This window comes from Neofelis nebulosa, chromosome 2, assembly GCF_028018385.1.
Source record: "Neofelis nebulosa isolate mNeoNeb1 chromosome 2, mNeoNeb1.pri, whole genome shotgun sequence".
Taxonomy (NCBI): domain Eukaryota; kingdom Metazoa; phylum Chordata; class Mammalia; order Carnivora; family Felidae; genus Neofelis; species Neofelis nebulosa.
The window spans coordinates 214,665,790-214,688,603 of NC_080783.1; the positions used below are offsets into that span (position 1 = coordinate 214,665,790).

The following is a 22,814-nucleotide window of genomic DNA, read 5'->3' on the forward strand; positions in this document are numbered from 1 at the left end:
TGTGAAGCACTTAATAGACTGCCTGACGTACAGTGAGCTCAGCAAATGTTAGCTGTCACCATTATTATTACTATTATCATTATTATTTCCTGGTGCACTGAGGTGGAGTCTCTCTCATACCACCTACCGGGAGCCCTGCTCTCCCTGCCGAAGGGTTCTGGGGATGCTGCCCCCTGCTGAGCCTAGCGGGTCCTTCTAGAATGTTCAGTAGGTCCCCTCGCCCCCACATTAACTCTCCAGCACCTGCCCTGCTGTCTTATAGGCCCCCTGCCATCCCCTCTGTGCCCGTTGTCACTCTCACCCACTGGTCTAGGATTCCCCAGGCACCACGCCTGGGGTTTCCTGGCGGAAAGGGCTCCCCAGAACCCTGCTTCTGCCTCCTACCCCAGCCTGGCCTCCCCCAGGCCTGGAATCTGACTGGGTATTGTAACATAGTAGCTGAATGAACTCCAGTTTCAAAGGTTAATATCAAAATCTGGAGTGGATTACCTAAAAATTACTTACAACACCATTAAAATTCTGAACTCTTTTTGTTGTGGCTGTAAATTAATTTAAAATGTCAGGTTTTTTGAGAAATCCAATAAGAAATTGAGCCAACAGAGCAATCTGCAAACTGTCTGGCAAAGAGGAAAGTGTGTCTCTTCAATCGACAAGGAAAAATATGGAGCTTAACTGGAACCATATGGCTTAGTACTTGAGAGAAATCTGCTGTAGAGGGAGGGCGGGAGGGGGAGGGCGGTGGGAGCTCAGCTGACAGCCACACACAGGCAGCGGGAGGCCAGAGGGGAGCGGGGCCAGCGCAGCGGCTTTGGCGAAGCCGAGGGGCCTGGCGGGCACCTGGCACACGGCCTACTTGGCTGCCCCCCATCCACGGTCACCAGGCTGCCCCGGGCGGCGACTCGGTCAGTCCGCGGTCTTAACACGTTCTCTCTGTGTCCATCCCGAGCTCCCTGGCCACTTGGGAATGCCACCCCGCCCCTAGGGGAGCCCAAGCCCCCTCCTCCCAGGGGGCCACGGGCATCCAGCATCCCTGCCTGGGACAGCCACCTGTGTATCTGTGAGGGCCGCCTGCCCTTGGCCCTCCGTGGGCTTCCTCCTGGCTGACATGTGGTCCCCATTACCCCTGAATTCCCCCAGATTTACAACACATTAAGTAATTTGTAGGTTATTTCAACTTCAATCTGCCCAAGTTGAGAAAATCAAAATTAAATTCAAACCACAAGGGAACTTCAAAGAAGGAGGAAGAGGAGGAAGACAAGAGCACTTGAGTGCATTCTCTTCCTCAGGTTCCCTTGTGTCCCCCCTTATGTCATCCTCTGGGCGCCCCACTGCCTCCCTTCCTCGGCTTCCCCTCTCCTTACCTGGGTAACCCCTCGAGATAGGGCAGTGACCCCTGTTGCCCCTCAGAGTACAGGTACACAAGTCCAGAAGCAAATCAGGGGCTTGTGCTAGCTGGTGTTTTGAGCCAAGGAGAAGCCCCCCGCCAAACATATAACCCCACCCCACCCCACCCCACCCCACCCTCCCGTGCTGGTTGGGTTATTCCAGAACTCTCAAGCCTGTCTGTTTGCTTTTCTGGCCCATTTTGGGGGAATCTGCACCCGTGCCGTCCCAGCTCCCGGTGTGCCCGGGACAGCTGACAGCTGGTAGGTACCACCTGGCCCCTCCATTTAATAGCTCAGGTTACCTTAATTTGCTTTCTACCCTTTAAAACAGCCTTGTAAATAAGCAAACACTCGGTGCCAAGCACCTTCGGCACTTCGCCAGGCTGGTAAATATTTTAGTAGTGACTTGGTAACAGTTGTGTTCACTTTGATTTCCTCAGAAAGGTTCTTGGTGCTGGGGAGGGGGCCGTGGCTCTGGGAAATGATTTGCTGGTTATTTATAGTCCGGCTCTGACCATGTGGCCTTTGCTCTAACCCTGCGGATTGTGTGCTGGGGTATTTTTAAAGCCGGTATGGCATTAACCTTATACCCCTTTCGGCAAGGTTGGGGGAATGCTTCTACGAAGTCTCTGAAAGTGACGCATGGTGAAAGAGCTCCGAGGTCTCGGGGTTGGGAAACAGATTCTAGACTCATCCCCACCAAGAGCCCGAATGATCTGGGAGGACCCTAGGAGACCCTAGGGTTGGGTATGAGTTTGGGGTTGACTCATCCTGATGTGGTTTGGACTTGGTGAGAACCCTGAGGTCCTAGGGAAGGAGGGCTTTGGGGAAGGAGGTGCGTGACGCCATGGCCGTGCTGAGCTGGGCGGCCACCTGAGACGGCCGACGTAAAGCCGACAGTGGAAATAGCCAGGCTGCAGGAGGAATTTGGGGGAACCGCAACAGTTAGACATATTTTCTAGGCGTCTGTTTCTAGACTCATTCCCCAGGAGGATAACGCTGGACGTGGGGTCAAGGAAGACTGGCGGAGGGAGAGAGATTCCAATTTGGTGCCCTAGGGTCTTGACCCTCCCAGACAAGAGCACCTTCCAAGGGCAGAGCCTCTCTGCCCGGTGCCAGGAAGCTGGTCTGGCTCGACCCAGACTCGGTCATCACGCCTTCCATAGCCCGGTGCTGCTCCTAAGCTGGGCACGAGAGGAGGGGTGAGGCGGTGGGATAGGGGGGCAGGCATCTGGCTTTAACAGACTGCTCAAAGCCACGGCCACCTCCTGTGTTTTATGGGAAGGTTTACTGTACAGATGGGTTGGTTTTAAAGGGGCTCTATCTAACCGATGGCACCGTGAGACCATATCGATGTTCCCAGAGCCCCGCAGGCTGTGCCCGTGAGCACCCGCGGGGCAGACCCAGGCCGAACAGGAAAGGGGCCTGTCCCCCGTCACTCAGCCCGTGGAGGAGACCAGGCCGGGGGCAAAGTGGGCACTTGCGGCCAGGGGAGAGCCAGGCTCGGTGTTCTGGGAGGACCCTTCGTCCCCTTCGGCCCTAGCAGGTGGGGCCTTCACACCTGGGGCTTACAGTTGGAGCGCGGTTCCTGTTCAGCTGACCGGCCCACCTGCTGCCGCTCCCCCACCGCCCGCCCTTCCCCCTTTGGCTCCTGGCGCCGTGATGCGCGCCTCCCGTCTGCACCCACGCACACCCCATTGGTGCTCAGCCGCCGTGGGCGCGAGTCAGGTGAGCGGCAGACAGAGTGGCAGACCCAGCTCACCTCCTTCCCCGCGGGACTGGTGCCAGGGCTGCGCTCTTCCCGGAAGGCTTCCAAGCTCCCCCGCACGGCATCCTGTTGAGCCTGTTCCTGGGGTGCGGGGGCAGGCCTTTTGGGGGGAGAGTGTCTGCCCCGCGCTGCCCTGGCGCCAGCTCTTCCTGGAGGCCCGTGTTCGAGTTGCCAGAGGGAGGCAGCTGGGCCCGGGGCAGGAGAGGGGGACGTCTGAGATGGGCGTCGACCGGGATGGAGCCACCTCCCCGCCAACACCGCAGCCCCGCTGGGGACAGCCTCAGAGCCCTGGGCGGATCTGTGCTGGCGCCCAGAGGTGGCTGTTGGCGGGACGGGCCCTGCAGGATGCAGAGCCCCGCACTGTGCCGCCAGCTGTGCCCAGCACCCACGGAGGTGCTCGGGGACCCTCGTGGCTCTTTGACCTTAACCACACTGGCTCCCCAAGCCCCGTTTTCAGCGTCCTTGGAAACTCGAGGGAGTTCTAGGGAGGAGGCGAGAGGGGTCTAGCAGAGGCCTTCTGAGTGTTCAGAACATTTGAGTTCAGCTGGTAAGAGACCAGCCTTCCGAGCTCCCGGGCCCCAAGTCTGTGGCCTCCGGTCTCCTCTGGTCTGCCGGCCCCTGTGAGGGAAAGAAGGGTGCTCTAGTGAGTCTTCTCCCTCTTGGCCTTGAATTTGGAACTGCGTGACACCTGGAACCCTCTGGTCCTTCACCTGGTATCTTGAGCGAAACATTGTTTCCCAGTTTTCCCCTTGGCCTTTGGGAGTGAGGATGCCCATCAATACCCATTCCTTTCCCCACTCCTCCTAAAGGAAAAGGTAGCCCCGTGGTCCTGCTGAGGGGTGTAAGCGGCTCAAGGCAGCTGACCCACCCACTTCAGTGTGCAGTCGTGGGGTGGGGGCCAACTGCCTAGCTGCGGTGCGTGCCCAGCCATCTTCAGACGTGTCCAGACTCCCTGTGTCACCTGAGCGGAGGACGCCGTGCCGTGCCTCAGTTTCCCCAGGTGGCTTCCCTCGACAAGCGCTGTGTGAAAGATACTTCTGGAGGAGCCAGGGAAGAGAGCGGCACCGGGAGGACCCAGAGAGGTCCCCTCTCCTTCCTCTGAACACTTCCTGGCAGGTAGGAGCAGACGGCAAAAAAGCACCTGGCCTGGAGTCGGACAGGAAGGTGTGCTGCCTGGGCCTCCCCCCGGCCTGTTAGACCCAGTAGACACTGAGCCTCCCTCTCCCTGGTTTGCAGGCCAGCTCCTGGGTGAAGTGCAACATAGGAAGGGAGAGCGACCGGCAAAGTCCCGTAGAAGGTCCCCGACAGACCCGTGGGACCGGAACCAGGCGGAACATCCACCCTCGTGGGCCCCCGACGTAGGTCTGTTGGGGAGGGGCCACACCGACAGGTAGCCAGCCAGCCGTTCTGCCCTGTTTCTCCTTGATGCCTCCGTGGACGAGTCCTGGTTTCGAGCTCCCTGAGAGCTAGGAATGGAGGAGACCCTATGAAAATGATGATATGTGACAATCAGTCACAGCAATTAGTGTTTTGGTTAACAGGCCTTTTTTGTTTTCTCTCACCCAGACAGAATGTCACAAATAAATCCTCTCCTGCATTTGCATATTAATTGGATCGGAGACGTCAAGCATCTTTCATTAAAGAAAATGATCTGCATATTTGGAGACATAAAATAGTTATTTTGATGGGTTTTTTTTCCTAAGATCAGGGGGTGGGGAGGTAGGTGATGGGTGCAGTAGAAATTGAGGTAGAATGAAGGCAAAGGCGGCCCTCTGTCTGAGTTAACCCTGTGCGGTCTGGAGTTGATGGGCCAAGGTTGGCCAGATCATTGATACGTAAATAAATCCAGGAGCCGAGGGGCCCCAAGGCATCGAGGGGCTGCCCGGGAGCCCAGCTTGGCCCCTGTGCAGAAGGGATCCCTACCGGAGCTGTGGGCGAGGAGACAGGGTGCAGGCCTGACTGCTGTCCTGGGTGCGTTTCCCCAGGGCAGGGAGTAGTGGGCAAGGGGAGTGGTTCCGTGCCCACCTGTGTCCTGGGGCTCTGGGCTTGCTTTGCCCGGCTCTCTGTCCGTGTCCCTCACCTTGACCTCTGGGACCGTGGACTCCTCTAGCCTCCTGCTCTCCCCTTCCCCTTGGCTTACCCATCTGTGCCCCCTTTCTGCACGCTCTCTGACCTCGGCCTTCCGTGCGCCCGCCGCCCTCCCTGTCCCCACGCGGAAAGTTTCCTGGGGGCAGCAGAAGCAAAGCCTGGAGTCATTATCACAAGCACTGGAAATAACCCAGAAAGCTGCGGGGCCCATATTAGGGCATGAGTTCCCAGGAGCGCTGAGTGAATGCAGAGTTTTTGATAGGCAAATGTGATTGCAGAAAGTCACCCTGGTTTCCCCCTCCTGCCTTAAACTCTAGGACTTTGTCAGCTGGCATGAGCCAGTCTGCTGGGCAGGTACCAGGGACCGGCTCCTCGAGACATTTCGGAGCCCCCCCCCCCCCGGGAGCACAGCAGTGAGGCCGCTCGCAACACCTAACTTACTACTCTGCGGCCTCTCTGCCCTTGCTGGGCCTAGAGCTACAGTCCCCTGTGCCTGATCCTGGTTAGGTGCTTAGGTGACGACGGTGTGGTGATGGTGACAACAAGGGTGACTGCCACCACTTTTTGCGAGTAGGAAATGTGCAGACACCTTGCTAAGCTTGGCACTCACCGTCTCCCTGAACCCTCAGCACCGCCCTCGGAAGACAGGTGCTATCAGTGCACGCATCTGATAGATAAGGAAACTTGACCTCAGAGAGGCCAGATAAGGGGCCCGGCGGTGCCCAGCGGGGTTCAGAAGTTGCAGCCACAGCCGTGCTCTCCACCCCAGGCCGCGGGGCCTCTGGGCAGTGGGGACCAGCGGGGGTCTGGCCCCTGGTGTGATGGTAGCCGACTATAATTTCCAAGTATGAAATCAGAGGCCATGCGTTGAGACTCCCTCTCTGCACTGCTGCCTCCTCTCACCCCAATGAAAAGCTCTGCCCGTGTCCACAAGATTTGCCTTCCCTGAGGGGCAGAGAGCGGTCTCCAGCGGGTTCTGTGGGCCCTTGAGCCAGAGGGGCCCGTTCCAGACCCACCCATGCTCTCCGTGTGCGGTTTTGCTTAGAATCGGGAAGTGTCCCCTTCCTCTGGTCTCACACCCTGCTGGTCCTTGCACACAGTGCCATGGGCTCCTGGACTCCTAGCGCCTGGGCGTCCCGTGGGAACCTGTTTGGTTAGCGTCGCTGCCCCACAGTGCTGCTTCTTGCGGACCCCTTCTCTCAAGCACCCAGATCCTGAATGTTCGGTGTGTGCAGCCTGAGGCCATCACCTTGAACTTCAGGGTTCTTTCACTTCTGCCCCCTTCATCCACTGGCCGCGTGCTTGGGCAGGAACACTGCTCCTGGGTCTAAAGGGAAGGCGGGGAGGTATGGTAGAAAGAACCAAGGCTTTTCATTCAAAATGTATCACTTTGGACTCTGGCCTGGCTGGGGTTTTTTGTTTATTTTATTTTATTTTATTTTATTTTATTTTATTTTATTTTATTTTATTTTAATTTATTATTTTTGAAGTTTATTTAGAGAGAGAGAGAGCGCATGTGAGCAAGCAGAGGAGGGGCGGAGAGAGAGAGGGAAAGAATCCCAAGCAGGCTGTGTACTATCAGCGGAAAGCCCAGTGTGGGGCTCGAACTCATGAACTGTGAAATCACGACCTGAGCAGAAACCAAAAATCGGACGCTCAACTGACTGAGCCACCCAGGTGCCCCTGTTTGTTTGTTTTTTTGTTTTTTTTTTTTAGAGACAGAGAGTAAGTGTGCAAATAGGGGAGAGGGGCGGGGGGGGGGGGGCGGTTAGGGAATCCCAAGCAGGCTCCACACTCAGCACGGAGCCCAACAGGGGTCTCAATCCCACAACACGCAGGATCATGACCTGAGCTGAAATCAAGAATCAGATGCTCTGGGGCGCCTGGGTGGCTCAGTCGGTTAAACATCCGACTTCGGCTCAGGTCATGATCGCGCGGTGTGTGAGTTTGAGCCCCACGTCGGGCTCTGTGCTGACAGCTCGGAGCCTGGAGCCTGCTTCGGATTCTGTGTCTCCCGCTCTCTCTGTCCGTGCCCTGTGCTTGCTGTGTCTCTCTCTGTCTCTCAATAATAAATAAATGTTAAAAAATTAAAAAAAAAAAAAAAAAAAAGAAGAGTCAGATGCTCAACCGACTCGGCCACCCAGGCACCCCTGGCCTGGCTGTTTTTATGCATCTAGGGCATGGTTTCTTCTTTGCAAAAAGGGAGCAGTAATCCCATGCATGGGCAGGATCTGAGGGGTAATTCGGCTCACCTGTGTTGAGTGCCCAGTGACAGGCCTGAGATAGGGTAGGCCCCCACAAGTGCTCAGTCCGCAGTGGGTCAGGACTCTGGAAGGGCCTCCCCGGGCGAGGGGATGGAGGTGATCATTTCCCAAAGGACCTCGCAGCCTTGCCCAGCCATTCCTTTCCCTCTCTGGCCCTCAGCACCTTTGACAGCATGTGCTTCCGGCAGGGCACAGGGCATTCCTGGAGAAGGGGCCTTGGGGGCCCTCCTTGGGGAGCCTGTGGACAGGCCGGGTGTTTTATGGAGTCCGGGGGAGTCCTGCATTAGCTGTATCTGTTAAATGCCAAGAAGCCAAGTTGGTTTAATATGATTGTAGCTGCTGCTTTGATAAATCAAAATAATTAAAAATAATAAATTTGATTCCTCAACCAACAGGCCGTGTGTGGGCACAGGGCCTGGGCTGCCGAGCTAGGGCCGGGGAGGTGGGAGGGGGCCCTGGGACACGGGAAGGCCTGTCTTTGTGGGATCATAAATGAGGAGGTGGACGGCAGCTCAGCAGATCGACTGGGGGAAGAGGGTCTTTCACTCTGCAGAGCTGTTGGCCAGCCCGGGTGGGAGCCCCAGCTGGGCCTGCCGTGGGCTCTGAGGCCTGGGGCTGCCCTCGGTTTCCTCATCCGTCCACCTGCCTCACAGGGCCATGTGAGGAGTCCGGCCTGCCCGTGAATGCCGGTCAGCCCCATGTTGCGTAGGCCCCGGTGGCCCCTCTCGGTCATCCTTGCGCCCCACGGCCGAGGTGACCCCACACGGTCACAGCAACCGAGTAGCTCGCCAGGAGCTCTTCCTCCAGCTGCCGGCTGTTGTCCTAACACAGGATTGTTCTGTTTATGAGGACATCCCCGGTTGTAGACGTTTCTATTGATAGCTTCCTTCTGCTTCCAGAGTTGTGGCAGGAAGTACATGCCACTCCCCGTGGACCCTGGTCCCTGGTCTGGGCGCTGGCAGCTCTGACATGGGTGGGTGGGTGGGTGGGAGGGGGTAGGGCGGCTGGCCCCTTGGTTTCCACTCCGTCCCCTTCCCCCCCTCACCCCTGCTCCACAGCCTCAGGAGCCGTATTTGGTGTCTGATCCAGAAGAGCCTGAGCAGCTGGAAATCTGAACTGAGTGGAGGGGGCAGGGGCTGGTGGGGAGGGAGGGACAGGGTGTCTGTCTCTTTAAATGCACTTTGTGTCAGTGTGATAAGGAATTTGATGGCTTTATCAGAAATACCAAAGCTTTATTTAGCAGGGCGAGGCTCACACCACTCAGCTCCACACAATCTGCTGATAAATTGCAAAAAAGAAAAAACCCAACATCTCACCAACACCCAGCACAGCAAGGGAGAATAGGCAAGGCGGACGGAAGGGCAGGGGAAGCAAACTTGGAAGCTTGGGGGGCTATGGAGGTGCAGGGGGTGGGAGCGGCCATGGGTGCAGGGCTTTCTGGAAAAGTGCTCACAGGCAGGCACTCCTCCATTCTCCACTGGTAGCCTTTGTTGATTTTTCTGTCATTCGGCCAGAAATACAATAATTATCTTCATTCTTCCAGGGAGAGGGCCGGTGAAAGAGACCTCTCGTCTTCCTTGGCTGCTTTTATCTCCCGCTCCTGTCCCCCCGCCAGCCCAGCCCACCCCAGTCTCTAGGTGAATCCTCCTGGCCACCCGACTGGCAGAGCTGGTGAAGGCAGGGCTAGCCTCACGAGGGGGATATGTTTGGCAGAATGCAGGAGACGCTGTCAGGGGTGGGGAGTTGCAACTGCAAAAAAGGGGGTCCCTGCTCCCTACGGCATGGCCAAGGCAACTGGGGAGGGACAAAGTCTCTGCCCAGCTCCCAGGAGGAAGCTGGAGGCGCAGTGGCAGGGCCCCCCCCCCCCCTTCGCCTACTGTGACATTCCAGGGCTTTTCCATGCTATCTGCCGGTTGGGTGGCTCTTGGGGAGCCCCCTATCCTGGCCACTCTAGATTTCTGCACCTTCTGGAGGGTCAGCAAAAGGGCAGAATGACATTTCCATCTCTGTTTCTTCCTCCTCAAGCCTTCTCTCCGCATCCCGTGTGTTTCTTCTTGGCCCTTTCTCTTGGGGAGGCCCTCCCCTGACCTGGCTCTCCGGGCCTGTGCCCCACAGGTACAATCAAGGCAGCACCCGGTCTTCCTCCTGACTGTCCGTGCCCCTCCTTCTCCCCTCTGCACCCCATGAACCTTTTGATACGAGCAAACCGAATTGAAGCCCCCACGGTCCCCACGACACCTCTTTGGGTGTGCTTCGAAGGTTTTCTGCCTTCCGGAAACCGAGGCAGGTACCCCCTCTCGGGGCCCATAGGAGAGCCACACGGAACGGGAGTGTGTTGGGTGCTGTGTGTAGGTGGCAGCGGAGGCACCTGTTTCTCCAGCTTCCTGGGGGCTGTCCTCTGCCCGGCTGCACAGGGACACTTCCTATAGCCCAGCTGCCTGGCTCCCGGGCCCCTCACGCCCTTCTAATGGCACCACAGGCTGTCCGGGCCAAGGGCTTGGTGTGGTCACCACGGGCCCTGCCTATCTCAGGTCCAGGGCTGCGGCTGCTACTTTCCCCTACCCGGTGTTCCTCTTGGTGCCTCATTGTGTTGGTTGAGGAGGGGACATCTCTGCCCACATGGCCGTCCCGAAACATGGCGAAAGGGCCAAGGCTGGGCTCAGGGCTTGGGGCTCAGGGCTCAGGGCTCATGGCCCATGAGCTGACCCCTCAAACAGGATAGAGGCTGGGTGAGGCCAGAGGATGCTTCCGGGGCAGTTATGGGGAGCCCCAAGTCAGGCGGCCCCGAGGCAAGGGTGAGCAGAGTCTATGAACAACTCTGCACTAAGCACCCTCACTGGAGCCGACGAGGAGCCGCGCGCAGGAGCTGAGCCCGTGTGCTCTCTAGAGGCAGGGAACCGGAGGGAGCCCTGGCCAAGGTGAGGCCGGTGGTCCCGGTGCCCTGGCAAATCAGCCTCATAGGAATTCCTGCGCTTTAGAGAGTGGCACAGCGGGATTAGCCCAACTGCCTGGAAAGGGGAAATGCTGGGCGGAGAAACAGGGGAGCTTGGAGGAGAGGGCGGGGGCCGGGCCGGCCAGGGAAGGGCAGAGGGTGGAGGAAACTGTGGCAAGGCCGCGGCCGGGAGACAGACAGGAGGAGTAAGTGGAAGTGACAGGGTCAGGCCAGACCTTTGTCCTCCAGCCTGATTAGAGAGTCTGCCCTGGATTTCTGAAACTTTGGGATGTTGTCGGACAAACTGGAGCTTAATTCTGTCAGAGCGCCGGGGAGATTAGAATTGACATCCTGGGAGCACATTCCTGGCTGGGCAGAAATCCAGCCCCCGCTGGGAAAAACCTGTGAAAGCATGGTCAGCCCAGGGGTGGCGGCGGGGGATGCCCGTCGGGCCCGGGGGCCACTTCGGCGCTGTGGGTTGGAGCCAGGAGCCTTCAGAAGGCTGGGCCGTGTTGCGGGAAGGCCCCGGCCCAGCGGAAAGAATGGAGGCAGAGCCGCTTCCGAATCTAACTGCTGGTTCTGCGCCTTTGCGTAGCGGTGCTGCCTTGGGAAGTGAGCTTAAGTTGGTGGAGTCTCGGTTTTCGCACCTGTAGGAAGGGCCAAGTCTGCCTTCTGGACGCACCGAACGTTCCTTTGAAGTTGAAGGTGTAACCTTAGAAAGCTGGGAGGAAGGGGTCAGACTCTTCTTCGTGCTCAGCCGCAGCAGAGACAGGGCCCGCTGGAGGCCTACGAGGGCTTTGTGCCATCCCTGTGGGCTGCTACATCCGAGGCCTGAGACGGTGCCTGTCCCTGCACCAAGGAGGGCCTTTCCAGCAGCCAGCCCCGTCAGCTGTGAGAAGCCTGCGGTAAACCCGTGCCCTGTGTGTCTAAGAGCTCCAGGGATCCCCTGCTGGAACCAAGCGAGCCCCAGGAAGGGACGTGGGCCCTCCGGGAGCATCCGGTCCAGAATGGCTCCTCGCAGACCAAGAGGTGGGGTCAGAGGACTGGAGTGAGGACCGAGCACCTTAGCCCCAAACCAGGCCGTTTTCTAGAAAAACAGAGTACCCCTCCCCGCTTCCCTCCTGATTCTGATGACTTCTAAATATTGGTAAATATTTTGGCTAATGCAGGCTCTCATGGCAGAGAGCAAAGCTGTCTGCAGTTCAGGACCTACAAATTATTTATTAAAGATCTGAGATGCGGTGCAATTATGTGGAAAGAACCCCCCAAAATTAAATAAATAACTAACAAAATAAATAAATAACAGCCACACTGGCCTCCTGAAGGCTTGGGGAGCTGCATACATGATTGCCGTCTTGATGAAATCCCCCCGGATGTAATGAGCTGATTTTCTGCTGTTAGATGAAGGGTTCGTTAGGATAATGGAACGAAGCTAAAATATAAATGACTCCCTGTCAAGAAGCAGCTTTTGTTTGTTGATCTCCTGACAGTTCCCGGGCCAAGGCAGGGGTTTATGTGTGCACACGCATTCAGGAGCGGGCAGGAGGGCGGGAGAGGGCTTAGGGAGCTGCCCCGGGGCCTGGCTCTCCGGTCATCCTAGGCTTTCCCTGCAAGGTGGCCCTCCTTACTTTGGGGAGCCCCAGAGCCCTGGTGGGGTGTGGGGGGCAGGAAAGTCCTTGATTCAGACCCTCCTTCCCCACCCAGAGGACAGACAGCTTGTTGCACGAAGCGGCTGGGGAGCGGCAAAAGTTATCTGGGGAGCCTGGCAGAGACGGATGGGCTGGGCTGTGCATGTGGGGAACCACACACGAGACGAGATGCGCCGAGCGTGCGTGTGCAGAGGAATGGTAGCATCGAGGATACGGAATCCTAGGCTCTTGAGTGACGTATGCTGAGGGGAGGCCCGGCCCTGGAGCCACCCTGGCCTCTCCATATTATCTTTTCCCTCAGCGGTCCCAAGGCGCAGCCTACGGAGAACCTAGGAATACTGGGCAGTTAGTGCACGCCAGTCTCCAGGAAGAAGGGGCCCCTCTGAGATTGTGATGATTCACCCTCCCGCCCCCTTGCTTGGCTTTTCTAAGACCTATGCAGAGCTGCCGCATGGGGAATAGCTTTCTCCTTTCTCAGGCTGCTGCTGCTGCTTCGGCTGTATTATTTTACTTTATTGTGGTAAGATGCAACTTCATGTAAAATTTGCCACCTTAACCATTTATTTTTTTTTAATTTTTGTCAACGTCTGTTTATTTTTATTTTTTTATTTTTTTGAGAGAGAGAGAGAGAGAGAGAGAGACAGAACTCGCGCGGTGGGGGGGTGGGGGGACAGAGAGAGAGAGGGAGACACAGAATCCGAAGCAGGCTCCAGGCTCTCTAGGCCGTCAGCACAGAGCCCGATGCGGGGCTCGAACTCGTGAACCGCGAGATCCTGACCTGAGCTGAAGTCGGACGCTCAGCCGACAGAGCCACCCGGGCGCCCCTATCGTGACCATTTTAAGCTGCACACGTCAGTGGCACTAAGTACATTCGCAGGGTTGTACACCCGTCACCAACATCCAGTTCCAGAAATCTTTCATCACCCCAGACAGACACTCTATCCCTACGAGCAGCCACTCCCCAGTCCCCCTGCCCCCTGCCCCTGACAACCACCAATCTGCTTTCTCTCCCTATGGATTTGCCTGTTCTGGGCCTTCCATGTGAATGGAATCCTACGACACGTGACCTTTGTGTCTGCCTCCTCTTACTTCGCATGTTTTCAGGGTGCACCCGTGTTGTGCTGTGTGAGACTTTTCGTTCCTTTTCAGGGCTGAGTCATATTCCACCGCGCGGTGTTTATCCAGCCATCCTGCCGCTGGGCGTTCGGGCTGGGTTCGTTCACCTTTCGGCTGTTGTGAATAGAGCATCTATGAACATTCTTGTCCAACTTTTTATTTGGGTCCGTTTTCCATCCTTTTGGGTGTATACTAGGAGCCGAGTTGCTCCAGCCTCTTCAAGTTAGTAACAAACTATATATTGAGCGCTTACTGTGTGTCGGACCATAGTGCTATGCGTTATCTCAGTGAACCTTCACAACGGCCGGGAGAACCTGAAGCTCCGGGAGGACTCTCTTTGGTTTTCGGCGGTTCTCCAGGCCTAGGACAGCATCCAGCATATAGGAGGTCTTCAAGAAATATTTGATTTACTGAACCAGCTGCCTTTGAGGTGGGGACTCGCACCCCTGCTTTTCCGACGAAGAGGCTGAGGCCTGGAAAGGCTAAGCGGCCTGCCCCACCAGATCCCGTGGTGGCAAGTGACGGAGGCGAGATTCCAGCCCCATCTCCCTGACTCTGCTTTTTTTTTTTTTTTTTACATTTTTTAACGTGTATTTATTTTTTGAGAGACAGAGACAGAGTGTGAGCTGGGGAGGAGTAGAGAGAGAGGGAGTCACAGAATCCGAAGCGGGCTCCAGGCTCCCAGCTGTCAGCACAGAGCCCGACGTGGGGCTTGATCTCATGAACTGCAAGATCATGACCTGAGCCCAAGTCGGACCCTGACTCTGCTCTTGATCCCTATGTTGTAGGTTTTATCTTCCTCATGCCTAGCGCCATGCCATGCACACGGTATGTGCTCCATGAGTACCTAAGACCACTGCAGAGCAGGGGACAGAGAGAGATCTAGGGTCGATTTACCTGCTAGAGGGGCTGGGTGAAGCCCGGAGCCGGTGGTGTCTTTCTGTGCATCTGTGTGGCAGAACGTGCCCATCTGTCCCAGGAGGCACTGCCACCCCCTCATTGAGCCCTAAGCCGGCAAAGACTACACTGGGCACTGCGGAAACCTTGTAGGCAGTCTGGCCAGAATCACTCCTCACCTTGACCTTTGAGGCTCCCCGATGGGGGACAGCAAACCCGGCCACCGACCTGGATCCCTCTTATTAGGGAGAGGACGGGTCCCACCAGGAAGGTCTCAGGCACCTCCGCCTTGAGTGGTCAGGCAGGGCCCCTGGGAAATTGGAAGAGTTTCTCCCCTCCATGGGGTCTCAGGAGGGGTGGGGAGGCCCGCTCCTCTCCTGGAATCCGAGAGAGTAAGGCAGGAATGGGGACCCTGCAGGACAGCATCCAAGGCCAAGGCCTGGTCAGGGAAAGACTGAGACACAGAGGGTGAGCGAGAGGGCCTGGGGCTGGTGGGGGTCAGCTGCGTACTTCCCTGCTTTTTAATTTATGTTACTTATTAAAAACATTTCCTGGGGCGCCTGGGTGGCTCAGCCGGTTGAGCGTCCGACTTCGGCTCAGGTCATGATCTCATGCCTCGTGAGTTCGAGCCCCACGTCGGGCTCTGTGCTGACAGCTCGGAGCCCGGAGCCTGCTTCGGATTCTGTGTCTCCCTCTCTTCTCTGCCCCTCCCCGGCTCGCACTCTGTCTCTCTTTCTCTCAAAAATAAATAAACATTAAAAACAAAACAAAACATTTCCTGAGCCAGGACTTTGACAGAACAGGGTGGGAAAACCCCTTTCCTGCCCCCAAACAACTAGACTCTCTCTCCCTGTTGACCTGTACAGATTTTTCAGGATTCTGGCCAAATTCCAACCCAGCTTGTGTTTGGAACCACCCCCACCCCCACCCCTACCCCAATCAAGAGTCCTGATCTGATTGCTGGTGCTGGGCCTGGGCGGCCAGCCCCACCTGCCCCCTGCCTGCCTTGGGGTGTCGGGTTCCTTTCCCTAGGAGGGGACAGGCACCTGCTGGATTGTGCAGAGCCCTTGGCCCCCTCTTTGTCCCGCTAACCACTGTGTAAAAGTTTCGGGCTTCCTTTGACCTTTCTGTTTTGCCTGGTTATGCTGAGGCTGTCCCACTGACACGCATCTCCTGGCGTGTTTGCTGGGGTAGCTGCTCAGCCCCTGCCTGCGGCCTCTGTCACTGGCCCTTCTCCCCTGGCAGAACTTTCTATTCTTTCTTTTTTTCCCCCGGTATTCCTCTCTCTCTCTCTCCTTCTCTCTCTCCCTCTCCATCTCTCTCTCTCTGTCTCTCTCACTCTTTCACTCTTTTAACATGGTTTTCCTAAAAAGTTTTTTAATCAATCAAATTTGAGGCAGAAAATAGGTTTTGTCACGCCTGGTCCCGGGGTGGTGTGGCTCTCACTCAGGCTCCTGACAGCTCCTCAATGCAGGAAGGAGGCCAAACAGAATATTTCTCGGGGAAAGTGCCCGTTTCCATGACACTGTCCCTTGTTGTCTGTGCTGCCCCCCTCCTCAAGCTGCCGGCTGACATGGCCTCAGCTCCTGTGAAAGGGCCGTGGAGAGGGTGTGTGTGAGGGTGGGGGAGGGGGCAGGGAACAGCACTGGGGGGTAGATGGGCGGCCGACAGCTGCCCCGAGCCTCCACGGCCTGAGAGGGCTGGGGAGCAGGTAGGGGCGGCAGGGACGAGGAGCCTGGCCTGGTGCTGCATAATCAGCTGAGCCTCATAAATATGGGGCCGGGGAGCCGTGGGTGAGACGCTCGGAAGCCAAGTCCAGGATAGTCGGTGGCTCCAGCCAGAGGGGACTACAGCTGGATGAGGCCTCTTCAGGTCCCGGTATGCTGGACACAGCAGCTTCCTCTCCCTTCCCGCTGCCCTCTCCCTCCTCTCCGGGGCTCTGGCCCCACCCAGCCCTCCTTCCACCCCAGCACTCCTTGTGCCCGGAGGAGCCTCCAGCGTCCCAGCTCCCCGGCCCACGGTGCCCCCACCCAGAGGTCCCCGCGGGCCCCCCGGGTCTCCCCTCTCCTTCCCACTTCCCTCTGTCTCCTTCCCGTTTGGGTCTTTTTCTCCTTCCCCTCTCTCTTCTACTCTTCTCACTCTCTTTTATAATTAATGATTAGTTTTAATTGGTTTGCTTAGGCAGCCTGACAGCAAATTAACAGAAGCCAGCCCAGGGCTGCCAGGCTCGGGGAGAGCCCACTGCGCTCCGGCACTGGCCGGGCGAAGGCAGGCCAGGCTGAGCCCGGGCCCGTGGGCGGGCTGGGCGTGCTCCAGAAGGAGAGCTGTCACAGCAAGGGTCGGGCCACACCTGGCGGGTGCAGTGTCCAATGGGAAGAAGGCAAGAGGATCTCGGCACACAAGGCACGCAATCGGCAACTTTCTCTGTGCACTTCTGTTCTTATCCTCCTCCTCACCGCCCTCCCCCCCGCTCCCCGCCCGTTCTCATTCATATAAGACATCGTCCATGTCTTCGGAGATGAGGGCCAGGTATAAAAGGAGGGCGGGGGCCCTGCCTGCAGACTGGGGCAGGGCTCGCTGGCAACCCCACCCGTCCGCAATCATGCCGTGGGCCAGTGGGGTTACCAGCGTGACACCTCTGGGGCCAAGCTCTTGTTCTTTCACATGGACAGGAGGGCCAGCAGGTGACCAGGCTGTCGGCCCGGTTCGCTCAGCTGCCTGCCTACAGTCCCGAAGCTCGAGGACCTGGTTCTGTTTGTGATTTGCCGTGCCCTTCTGCACAGAACTCAACCATTTGGCCCTCGGTTTTCTGGTCAGGGTACTTAGGATAAGTACCCAGAGGGTGGATGGGCCCGGTGGGGGGGGGGGGGGGGCGGTGCATAGACAGCTGGCAGAGAATAGATGTGTTGGCCACGATCCCTGAGCACGTCACGTCTCGTTCTTAGCCAAACGTAGGGTCTCCTGCTCTGCTCTGTGTTCTCCCGCTCTGTACCTGTCCCCCCCCCCCCCCCGGCCTTGCAGAATCCTTTCTTTTTTTTTTTTTTTTTTTTTTTTTTTTAACATTTATTGATTTTTGAGACAGAGAGAGACAGAGCATGAACGGGGGAGGGTCAGAGAGAGGGAGACACAGAATCGGAAACAGGCTCCAGGCTCTGAGCTGTCAGCACAGAGCCCGACGCGGGGCTCGAACTCACGGACCGCGAGATCGTGACCTGAGCCGAAGTCGGCCGCTTAACCGACTGAGCCACCCAGGCGCCCCGCAGAATCCTTTCTTAACTGCAGCATCTTCCCTGGTCCTCTGCTGGGTCCTGGGTATGCCCGGCCACTGGCTCACACAGGCCAGACCAGACGTCAGGGACAGTGAGAGGCAGAGAGAGAGAGAGAGAGAGAGAGAGAGAGAATGCCCAGGGAAGAAGAAAGAGGTGAGGCTGAACTTCTGAGGCTCCCGCTGAGGTTCCAGAATGCACCCAACCGACCTCCCTGCTCCTGTCTGCCAGGCCACCTGCCCCAGGGGCCGCTGAGGGACACCACCCCGGTCCTGGTCCCCACGGTCAGCAATCCTGCCCCGCCCCCTCCCCACCCCGACCAACTCCCGCAAAGTTTCCTCCGAGTGTTGTGTGCGATCAGATCTGCAAGTTGCTCTCTAAGCTTCTTGTCACATTTTGACTTAATGAAGTGCAACTGCTTAGGGATTTGGGTTCAGCGCTCCGGCCTCCCTCGCTCCCTTGTTGTCAGAAAACAGGGGCGGTTGGGGACGGCAACACCGCGCTGCAAGTCGTTATCATTCCGGTCAGTCTGTTTAACACAAAATTAAACAAAGAACTAATTAGTGCCTCATGAATTAATAAATGCACAGTTGCAGGGGAGGATGGGAGGGGAGAAAAAGGTGGTGGAAGGGAGATACTGGAGTTACGGGGTTGGGGGGGTTTTGGGGGTTCAAGGGAGGCTGGCCAGGGTGCCTGGAGAGATCTCAGGCAGAGCGTGTGGGACGGACGTACAGCCAGGCCCCGGGCCGGCTGGCTGGGATGCGAGTCTGACAGCCAGGCCTGCCCAGCGCAGTGCCTCTCAGCGGAGGGGAGAGGCCGGGCTCTCCAGCCCCTGCCCTGCGGCCCCGCCCTGGGCTCGGCCTCCACGTGCCCAGCTCCCCTCTCTGGCCTCCTCCTCTTTCCACTCTCCCACCTCACCAGCCTCCCCCTTCCTCTCTACTGCCCCCTATCTCAGTCCCCCCAGTTGCCTGCGGACCCCCAGCCTCTCACCATCTGGGCCAGGTGGGCATAGGAGGCCCGTGGGGCAAGCCTCCCCCACTGCCAGATGCCCACAGAGCCCTGTGTCTGGCAGGGTGAGCTCTGCCCGGGTGGGCACCTCTGCCCAGGCAGCCCGGCAAAGGCAGCAAAAGCTGGCAGGAGACCCAGCCCTCCTTAGGAAGACCTGTCAAGTACAATTAGCATTATCTGTCCAAATATGTCCTGGGAAAGAGAGGGAGGGCTGCAGGACTGGGTGGCATTCCGGGAGCCCTGTGCAAGGTCACCTCACCTCTTGCAATCCCCCCAATCTGATTTGGGGATTACACAGCCTAAGGAAATTGGTGTTATTCTTCTTGCATCATTGATAAGCCACAAATGAGGGAGTGGGGAGGAATAAACATAATAAACAGGAAACTCTTCCCAAGTATGGGTAGGGTCCTGAGGCCCCAGGGCTGGGGGGAAAGGGCGAGGGGGGAGAGAGGGGAGGGGGGGAGGGGACAGAGGGCTCCTTGGGTTTTCTATCCACATCAGGAGTTCGTCTCATTGAAACCTGGCTCCCCAAACTCTAGTACCAGGCAGGAGAGTCTGAGCCTGGCAAGCTGGGCTGAGTTATATGTCGGCTAAAGACCCTCTACGTTGTTGGACCGTGTCCCTTGCCCTGCGTGGGCCCCCAGCGTGGGTTGTTGCGTCTCATCGGTAGGACCTCGGGCTAGAAGGTGCTACCGTAGCACCCTCCTGGGTGGTGACACCTGTTGGTGCCATGGCCCCTGGCCCACCTCTCTGTCACCCACTTGCTCTAGCAAACAGCTTGGCATATAGCTTTTGTCTTTTCAGGGGCTGGGGAGGAGAGTGAAGGAACGGGTGCTGCTGTATTCTGTGGTCCCCGGGCCCCTAGGCTTAGCCACTGCATCCCCCACCCACAGACTCCCATCTCTGCCTCCACAAGAGATGCGTGCAGTACGTTCTGACTGTTCCCTCTTTGGTTAAGGGTGTCCCGAGGAGTGCATTTCTGCTCTCAGCTCTTACTGCTTTCTGAACTTTTTCAAATTTTGGTTGGCATATACTTGAATGAGCCCAAATCCATTTTTAACCCCCTTTGCCGGTCCTGGAGCATCAGCCCCTTGGCGCATAGGTGGCAAGGACCCCTTGGGCACACAGCAGGATGGAGGGCGAACGCTGGGGAGTTGTGGGCATCCCGCCTTGAAAGGCTAACGGGCCTCTTCTCTCTCCCTCCCCAGGATGAAGTGACGCCCCTACTTTGAGAGAGGAGCCTCTAGGACCCGCTGCGAGGTAAGGCCTGAACCCCCTCCCTGATCCTTGTATCCTCTCCCCTACCGGTGACCACTTACCTAGTACTGGCGTCCCTCCGGGGTTAGGAGGATTGGGAAGATGGAGACAGGGAATTGGAGGCACGCTGCCCACTTGAACCTGGCAAGAAAAGATGGCCCCGGTAGGAAGATCTCCGATTGGCTCTTGGGCCGGAAATGGGCAGGGGACATGTGGATTGCAGACTTTGGGCATGGAATGCGTTCGAGGTGGTGGGGGGCAAGGAGGCACTTCTGGAGCCAGGGTCTGGCCGCCCTTCGGTGCCATCCCCAGGTCTCCGCTGTGGCAGCCGCTGCTGGCTGTCCCTAGAAGCTCTGCTTGTAGCTCTTGGGGGGCCCTGCGGACTTGAAAGCCTCGGAACTCCAGCCCTGCCTCTCTCTTTGGAGCTGCCGGTCCCTGGTGGCCTCCTCCTCCCTCCATGAGAGGCTGGCAGGGAGGAGGCCTCAGGCCCTGAGCCCAGATCAGGCTGCTGACCCGCCCTTCCCAGGCCCAGGGCTTCCCGGGTCTGGCCGGGCCTTCACAGCCTGTCTCAGTCCCCGGGTGTCTCCAGGAACCTCGGGGGCCACCGGGCCTCGGCCCCAGGCAGCGCGGTGTCAGAGGTGACCGGTGGAACGCCAGTGTTATGTAAATAGCGGGACCTGCCCGGCGGGCGAGCTGGCTGGCTGCAGCCATCCATCATCCCCGCTCGGCGGGGCGGGGGACAGACACGGCACCGTGCGCCTGGCTCCAAACCTGTTTGTTTTCCCTTTGTCTCACGCGTTTCGGGCCTGGCTGTGACCGGCTCCGGGTTTTGTCCCGCTGGCCCCCTCCCCCGGGAGGACGGGGGGAAGGGAGGAGATTCGTGCTGCTCCCACCGCGGCATCCCTTTCGGACTTCAAAGGCTCCCCCAGCATTGTCTGTGCCTGCGGGCAGTGGCCCTGAAAACGTGATCAGAGGCGGCCGGTGTAGGGCAGGCCCGGCCCGCGCCCTGCGCTCTCACTGGGGCCCGTAGATTCCTCCCTTTGCAGCCAGCTCCACCCTGGTTACAGCCCTCCCCGGGCCTCTCTCCTTGCCTTCCTCTCCCCTGGCGTCCCTTCTGGCCAGCCCGGCCCACTGCTGCCCACTCCCGTCCCCTCTTGGCCGCAGGGCAACACCTCTCTTGGGGCATCGAGACTCCTAGAGTGTCGAGAACTCCCAAGTCACTCCCTGCCCCTTCAGATCATCCACGAGGGTCTGAAGCAAAGTGAAGGGCCTCTTGGCATGCTGGGCGCTGGAGCCAGTTCCTGGACATCTGTTTCCCAGACCAGCGCTTGTTCTTTTCCCTTCTTTTTATCTACCCTCTGCTGGTAATGAGGGCCTGACGTCCACCTGAGGCCTCTGCCCAGCCCTTCCCTTCACTTCTTGGCACGGTCCAGATTGGATACTTCTGTCCCCAGGTGGTGGGACCCCACCTTGGGTCTTGAAAGTCCAGCCCTAGGTGCTTTCCATTCTCTGGAGCAAGGCGTGGCCCACTGCCCTTTTTTGTAAATAAAGTTTTATTGGAACATAGCCACACCCATTCATTTGCATATTGGTTCTGGCTGCTTTGACTCCAGCTCCAACAGAGAATGTTTGGCACAACAAGCCGAACGTATTTACTCTCTAACCCTTTACAGGACAAGTTTGCTGTCTCCTGACCTCTGCTCTTTTCTTTAAGTGGCAAAATATACATAACATGTAAATTACCATTGTAACCATTTTTAAGTGTATAGTTTCCTGGTGTTCAGTATGCCCACCGTGTTGACTGTCACGCTGCCCTGTGCCCTTGTCTTCCGTGGGGTTGCCCTGAGGGCCTCGGGCAGTTGTCCGGGAGCCTGTCCCAGGGCTGTGGGCTGCCTGCGGGCCTAGTCTGTTTGGGGCCACCCCCTCTCTGTCTCTCTGTCCTCCTCAGGGCCTCATTCTCTGCTCAGTGCCACCCATCTAGAAGTCCTGGCTTGTCTTCCCTCTGACAGCCAACGTTTCCTCAGAGCTCGGCATCCCTTCCCATGAGCCCTGCGTTAGCCTTTAACCTTCACCGAGCTCTCAGATCAGTTCCCTCTTCCGTAAGGTGAGCAGAATAGCTACTTTGCAGACAAAGTTATTGGGACAAATGAGTTAATGTGGTCAAAGGTGTCTGGCCTGGGGCCTGACAGGTAGGAAGAACTCCCATTCCCTCCTCCCCTCCTACCTTTTCACCTCCCAGAGCACCAGCAGTCCCTGGGCAGGTTCCAAGGGGTTCCCCACCCCTGCCCAGGGACTTCTGAGTCTGACTTCTTGGGGGACGTGAGTCTCCTCAGTCCAGTGGGCGCAACGGGAGGAAACGTCCCCCACCCCGGGTCGTGGGCTGAGGGGCGTTGGGGTTCTCGTGTCTGTGCCCTGTCCTCCCCATCTGCTGCAGGGCCCTGGGAAATCGCATACCTTCTCTGGGCCCCAGTCTCTCTGTCTGTAAAAGGGCGTCCTGACCACCATGCTCTCTGCTTCAGAGGCTGTTGCAAGTAGGAGCCAGGTGCTTGGGGGAGAGCTGGGAAGGCTGTGTTCGTGGGTGCTGCTGGGGGCGAAGGAGGACAAAGGTAGAGTCTGGGTTTGAACCTGGGCCCATTCTGGGGGAGGTGGGAACTAGGCCATAGTTCCTACTGAGAAGTCCCTGGAGGTTACATGGTGGGCACTTGCTCTGTACGGGCACAGGGACCAAGCTGCCGTGACACGTTGCCGGTGCCGTGAGCTAACCGGCGGGGAGGGAGGCCAGGGGAAGGGGAGGGAAGGTGGAGCTGGGCAGCAGTCGGAGGTCTGAGGCCAGAGCCGTGTCCACTGGCCGCCCACTCCTGCTGCTGCTGCTGCTGCCGGCGCTCTTACTGCGTCTTTTCACGGGCTCCTGGCCTTGCGCGTGTGTGTTTTCCCTCCCAGCATCCCACCGGTCTCTCTTCCTGCTTGCCTTCCCGCCACCCATACTGGCACCCCCAGCTCCACGGCTCGCTCTCTCTCTCCCTCTCTCTCCTTTTCATCTACTCCGAAGGCTTTACTTTACTTCCTTGTCACCCTAATTGATTGCATTAACCTTTCAGCGTATTGGATTTCCTCGGCATCGTGCAGAGAGCCCTGCGCAATATGCTTATAATCTGAGCCATAATGGACAGTTTGCAGTCAACAA

General features: G+C 57.8%; 1 protein-coding gene across 1 annotated transcript in view; it reads left to right on the forward strand.

The window, feature by feature from the left end:
• CASZ1 (castor zinc finger 1) overlaps positions 1-22,814 on the forward strand; it is a 148,685-nt gene that overhangs the window by 62,936 nt on the left and 62,935 nt on the right. The window contains exon 3 of the mRNA XM_058719107.1: positions 19,582-19,633. The gene's annotated coding sequence lies outside the window, so the exon portion shown is untranslated. The remainder of the gene's footprint in view (positions 1-19,581; positions 19,634-22,814) is intronic.